This window comes from Lathyrus oleraceus, chromosome 4 (genome assembly GCF_024323335.1).
Source record: "Lathyrus oleraceus cultivar Zhongwan6 chromosome 4, CAAS_Psat_ZW6_1.0, whole genome shotgun sequence".
Taxonomy (NCBI): Eukaryota; Viridiplantae; Streptophyta; class Magnoliopsida; order Fabales; family Fabaceae; genus Lathyrus; species Lathyrus oleraceus.
This window is the reverse complement of record NC_066582.1, coordinates 366,427,029-366,433,887: the sequence shown is the minus strand read 5'-3', so window position 1 is coordinate 366,433,887 and position 6,859 is coordinate 366,427,029. Positions and strand designations below refer to the sequence as shown.

Here is a 6,859-nt window from a genome sequence, read left to right as displayed (position 1 = left end):
TTTCTTCAGATAAGAGAAGTCAGCTCCTCTATTTAGACAAAAACGAGTGCATTCGGTGTTTCTAAATAGGAAGCCAGACATATCACATTCATAAGTCTCACCATTGACGTGAGCTTTGATTTTGTATTGTGATGAAGATGCCATGTTTTGTGAAGGTTTTGTGAAGATATTGTGATGGTTTTGTGAAGATATTGTGAAGGTTTTGTGAAGGTTTTGTGATGATATTGTGAAGGTTTTGTGATGATATTGTGAAGGTTTTGTGAAGATTGCTGTGAAGATATTGTGAATACCTTTGTGAAAATGTGTGTGAATATTTATACTGCAAGATTCCGACACATCTTTGCATGCATGTCTTCAACCAAGCCTTCCCCAAGAGCAACGCATGCAAAACTTGGACACGTGTAAAGCATGCAAGAAACCAAGCCTTCCCCAAGAGCAACGCATGCAAAACTTGGACACGTGTAAAGCATGCAAGAATCTTGCAGGCAAGGTGGAGCTGCCTATCCATCAAATGTATTCTCCACATAGTCTGAACTTAGTCTCAGCTTTAGCTTTGCTTGCACCAAAAACTTAAACTTCTTGAACTTCCAATACTGAATATCACACTTCCAATACTAAACTACCTCTTTTTTCCATTATGTGTTTAAACAACCTGATTAATTATTTTAAATAATATTCCCACGCATGCCTGATTATTTTAAACAACCTCTTTTATTCAATTTTATTTAAGCTTAATTATTTATTTTAAACAACCTGATTATTTATTTTAAATAATATTCCCACGCATGCCTTCTACGTGTCACGCCTTTGCATCATCAGATTCCACCAAGTCTTCTCCAAGACAAGACAAGTGCAACCTAGTCTGCACCAATGCATGCCAACACTACCACCTAGCCTGCACCTATTCTGCAAGATTCCCACGCATGCCTTCCACGTGTCACACCTTTGCATCATCAGATTCCACCAAGTCTTCTCCAAGACAAGACAAGTGCAACCTAGTCTGCACCAATGCATGCCAACCTATCCACCTAGCCTCCACCTAGTCTGAACTTAGTCTCAGAGATTCCCATGCATGCCTTACACTTGTCACATTTTTGCATCATCAGATTCCACCAAGTCTTCCCCAAGACAAGACAAGTCCCACCTAGTCTGCACCAATGCATGCTAACACTACCACCTAGCCTGCACCTATTCTGCAAGATTCCCACGCATCCCTTCCACTTGTCACACCTTTGCATATTCAGTCTACTTGAAAACGAGTATAAATAGAGGGTCATTCTTGCAAGTTTTCATCAACCACTAACACTTTTATTCAGAGAAATCCGGCGAAACTTCTCATCCACCAAGCTTCGTTCTACATTGCAGTCATGTCTCTTCTTACCATGGGCCAAGAACACAGAGGCACTAGGGCAAACATTGCCTCATTCGTAAGTTTTTCTTGAACATTGCCTCTTTCGTATGTTTGTAATTTGTTTTTAAAAGTCCAATCTAATGATTGTTTATATTGTTTGTTTTTAAAGGATCCCAAGAAATTTCGTCAACGTTCACACCCTATGCCTTATCCAGACCCATGGTGCGTACCTTACATAGAGCGTGCGGGTTTCGGTCATGTTATGCATGTCGTAAATGCCACAATTGATGTCAAATTCATTTTGGCTCTGTGTGAACGTTGGAGACCTGAGACACACACTTTTCACCTACCAACTGGTGAATGTACCGTCACATTAGAGGACGTGTACATGCTTTTGGGTCTTAGAATAGATGGTAAGCCTGTGACCGGAAATGTTCAACAGCCTAACCAAATATGTGTTCAAATGTTGGGGGTAGATCTGGTCGAGGGTGAGGGATCTGCCAAAGCAAGGGGTCAGGGTATTAAATTATCTAGCCTACAATTGTACCACGACTCCATAACTTTGACTGAGGAATCCTCCGAACAAGAAAAAGTCATAAAAACCCGGGTTTACATTATGCTATTGTTTGGGAACTTGCTATTTCCCGAAGGGACGGGAAATAGCATAAACTTTATGTACTTGAGTTTGCTCGGGGACATTGATAGAATAAGCACATATAGTTGGGGTTCTGCTGTATTAGCATTCCTATATAGCTCTTTGTGTAAAAATGCACAAAATGAGCACTGTACATTTTCTGGATGTGCTTTTTTGCTCCAAACATGGGGGTGGTGGAGATTGCCGAGGCTAGCCCCAGAAAATCCTAATGTCTACTCCTTCCCCTACGCAACTAGGTAAATTTATGATGTTATTTCATTTTGTATATTTATTCTATAAATATTTGTAAATAATATTATTTATCTTTTTTTGTTTAGGTTCATTACAACCGGACTGGATTACAGTCTTACCCCCAAAAATAAAATTATATTTTATCGTCAACTCTTGGATCGTCTCCGAGCACAAGATGTATTACCACTAAATCACTCAGCTTCTAACTGATTTATTAATATCATGCATTCTCGATAAATAACATATTTACTTTTTTCTTTGCAGTTTATTTGGAGGCCATATTTGGGATTGGAACATCAACCCAACCCCGAAGATGCAGCTGTTTGGACAGCAAAAACGGCCATAATGTGGTTCACCACTGTGGAGATGCACCAAAGTGACCGTGTCAAGCTGCAATTCGGAATGCATCAAGAAATCCCAGGCCCCCCAATGTCTATGGAACCTTGGCATCTAAAAAAAGTCAGCCACCAGTGGTATGCCCAAAATTGGAAGGAATTTGCTAAGGAGTTTCGTAAAATGTGGAAAGACCGTGCCCACTATGTTCTACAATTTCCGGTGGCGCCCAACGAAATGAAGCCGACAAGGGAATATGTGGATTGGTATAGAGCAAATACAAATCCAGAAATGATTGTGTCTGACCCGTTCTATTTGGACGATCCCCGGATGCAACAACCATATTTCCAACAACAACAACCACCACAATATTCCCAACAACAACAACCACCACCTTATTACCAACAACAACCACCACCACCATTTTACCAACAACAACCACCACCACCTTATTACCAACAACAACCACCACCACCATATTACCAACAACAACCACCACAACACATGTCCACCCCCCAACCAAATCAACAATACATACCACAAACTCAACCCCAATACCATGAAGACTACCAACACCAAACTCAACATTCCCACCACCATCAACAGTCCCAATACCTACCACAATATCAATCCCCCCACTTCCACCAATCCCAACACTTCCATCACGACAATGTCCCGAGCTCTTCCAGTCCTCCACCTAGCCCCGACACGGGTATACAAGAGGACTACCAACAAGACTACTACACACCACAACAAACATTGTACTTTGGCCAACCCGATTCAACCCTAAACTACCAAAGACCACAATTCGAGGGCGCACCCAGCAGTAGTCAGTTTGTCCCACCGAGACAAAGCTTTGAGGGCGCAGAGGGGACCCGTCTTTCCTACAGCACTGAAGGGACTTCGACCCAACCACAACGGCAAACGGCAAGGGGACGCGTTAGGACTAGGGGTGGTAATAGGGAAGCACCACCACCACGTGAACCGTCTAGGCGAGTAATTAGACCTCCCCCGTGCGGATCGTACCAAGGACCGCATCATATGTGATTAAACATATCTTTGTAATATTTGTCTTGTCTATTATTTAAATAAAAATATTTTCTGTTTATTATCTTTATATCTTTATCTTTATCTTTAAAGATATTGTCTATCATATCTTTATATATATATATATATATATATATATATATATATATTAATTTACATGTGTATAAATATTTATTTACACTTATATAAATTAATTTTTTTTCCAAAAATTTACAAATAATATTAATTACTTATAAATTAAATTAATATATATATATATAAATTAATATATATATATATATATATAAATTATATATATATATATATATATATATATATATATATATATATATATATATATATCTTGTAAATAATTTTATTTATATATATGTATTAATATAAATTTATATAATTTATAATAAATCTAAAATCATAAATTAAAAAAAAATTAAAAAAAAAAAAACATATTAAAAAAAAAAAAAAAAAAAAAAGGAATGGGTGTAGGCGCCTCTCCTAGTGGCGACTTGCCCTACCCATTAAGGGTAGGCGCCAACTAGGGTGGCGCCTAGGTTCAATTTAGGGCCAAAAATGGTCATTTGTGTAATTTTTTTGAAAAATGGTGTATTTTTGAAAAAAAATTTAAATTTCTGGATATTTAAAAAAAAAATCTAAAAAATTGTATCTATTTTCTAATGTTTAATTATTGTATTACTCTTAAAAATATACACAAATCAGATATAATAAAATCAAACAACATGAACTTAATTTTCAAAAAACATAAATAAAAAATAAAAAAATTAATTATTAATTTCATCATTTTTCTTTTAAAAAGGCACAATTAGATAGTGTCAAATTAATCTAATACCAATATAAATAAGTAATTGATACATAGGTTATATATATATATATATATATATATATATATATATATATATATATACACACACACACACGTGTGTGTGTAAAATTTCATTCAAATTTAAAATTTATGTAAAAAAATACTTGGCTTAAATGCACTTTTGGTCTCATAGTTTGAGCGTTTTAAATAATTGACTCCCTATTATAAAATTAACTATTTTGGTCCCTTAATTCTAATGGCATTTGAATTTATATGGTCCCCTTCAATTTTGCATATGTGTCATCTTCATTAATGAGGTGACAACTTGACTTTGGATCTATGTCATCAATTTAGAATAATTTCAAATTCAAGTGAATATTTTAATTAAGAAAATATTTAAAATATTTTTTAAATAAAAAATAATTTATAATAGTTATAAAAATCTGGAAATATAGAAAATCAATGTCGTGTCTCATCTTCACTCCTCCATCGTTTTCGTCACTCCTCCTGGTCTCTCAAATCGTGATTCATCTTGTTCTTCAAACCTTCAAATCGTGAAAAACCCACTATCATATTCAATAAAATGTCACAATAATCCATTTTTAGCCATGGAAACAGATCTTTAAATCGTTCGACGTACAAATGCAAGTCTTGTCTTGATGCTCCGTTGATGACGACATGGACAGATGCGAACCCATGTCATCGTTTCTATAGATGTGGGATGTATAAGGTATGCATAAGTTTCTGCATTGATGTTTACAGATTCAAGGTTAATATTATGGATATGGTTCGGTATTTATTCATTCTCATCACTGTTGATGTTTACATATTCAAGGTTAGAAGAAATGCAGTCACTTTGTTTGGTTGGATGAGAAGATGAATTACAGGGCAAAAGAGTTAATATATGCATTATTAAATAACTTGAATGAGAGAGAGAGAGAGAGAGAGAGAGAGAGAGAGAGAGAGAGAGAGAGAGAGAGATGATTAATCCGTATAAAGAAAAAGAGGAAGAATTGAAGATGAAATTGAAGATGTTAAGAAACAGTTGAAGATAAATTGGATGTCGTTATTTGTTATGTTGTATGCATTTATTGGGACAACATTGATGAAATATGTTATAGGTTATTAGGTTTTAGGTTATGTTTCTATGTTGTTTGCTTTAATGGTGTAAGGTGATTAATTTAGCAATGTGAATTATAATACTTTCTGAATGAAGTTAATGTCATTGTTCAAGTTGTTGATATGGTTCAATTTTTACTGCATAATATGGACTCCATAATGCATAATTTTTACCTATAAGTGTGACTGCATAATGCATAATTTGGACTGCATAATTTGGACTTCATAAATTATACTGCATAATGAATAATTTGGCTGCATAATGCATAATTTGGACCTATAATTTGTCTGCATAATACATAATTTGGACCTATAATTTGTCTGCATAATACATAATTTGGACCTATAATTTGTCTGCATATTACATAATTTGGACAACATAATGCATAATTTGGACCTATAATTTTGACTGCATAATGCATAATTTTGGAGCTGTAATTTGGACATGTAATTTGCACAAGGTATTCAAAATAAAACTCAAGACAAGGCATGTAAATCAAACCATAATACTTAACATTAACCTTGTTTGAACATTAATATTCATACCGCCAAAACAAAACTCAAGACACTACTTGAGTCAAAATGAAACTACTTAAAATCCATACAATACAACCAAAATAAAACTCAAGTCATTCCTTAAGTCAAAATGAAACTACTTAAGATCCATACATTGTTGCTTAAAACTACAATCAAAGTCATTATTCTTGAGTAGGTTGAGGAGTTTGTGAACTTTGAGCAATTTATGTTTTCTTTTCTTTTGACTTTTTGGTTCCCTTTCCACTATTCACTTTCTTAGCCTTCTTTGACTTATTACCACCCTTTGAAATTTCCATACCAGCTTCCCTTTTTCCTTTACAACTCCTCTTATTATGTCACATAGCACCACATTTTACACATGTGACAATTGAAAACATCCTTGGCAATATGTGAGGATTTCTAGGTTCATCATGTGTCGCGTTCCTCTATTTTTTTGGCCAACCTATGGCTCTTCTCATCACTGGTGGTGCCACTGTATTCTGACTATCTATAGGGCACAATTGTGGTCCATTGGTTGGATACGCAATGTTTGAGTAAGTTTCCATAAATGTTTATTTCCTAAATAAAAAAACATAGTTATTATACCACATCAGACATACATATAACATATCAGTCAAAATTGCAGTAAACAGAGTTAGGATACCATATCAGTCATATACCTATAACATGCAACAACATAATTGTCAGGCATTTTCTTGATGTTCCATATACATGCAATTACATGATAATAAGGTATACCATACAAATCCCAATTTCTACATGAGCAAGT

General features: G+C 35.0%; 1 long non-coding RNA gene across 1 annotated transcript; it reads left to right on the top strand.

The window, feature by feature from the left end:
* The first annotated feature begins 4,913 nt into the window (after positions 1 to 4,913).
* On the top strand, positions 4,914 to 5,645 carry LOC127135532 (uncharacterized). The gene is made up of 2 exons (XR_007808604.1): positions 4,914 to 5,164; positions 5,270 to 5,645. It is a non-coding gene; the product is annotated as an uncharacterized LOC127135532 (long non-coding RNA).
* Positions 5,646 to 6,859: the final 1,214 nt, after the last annotated feature.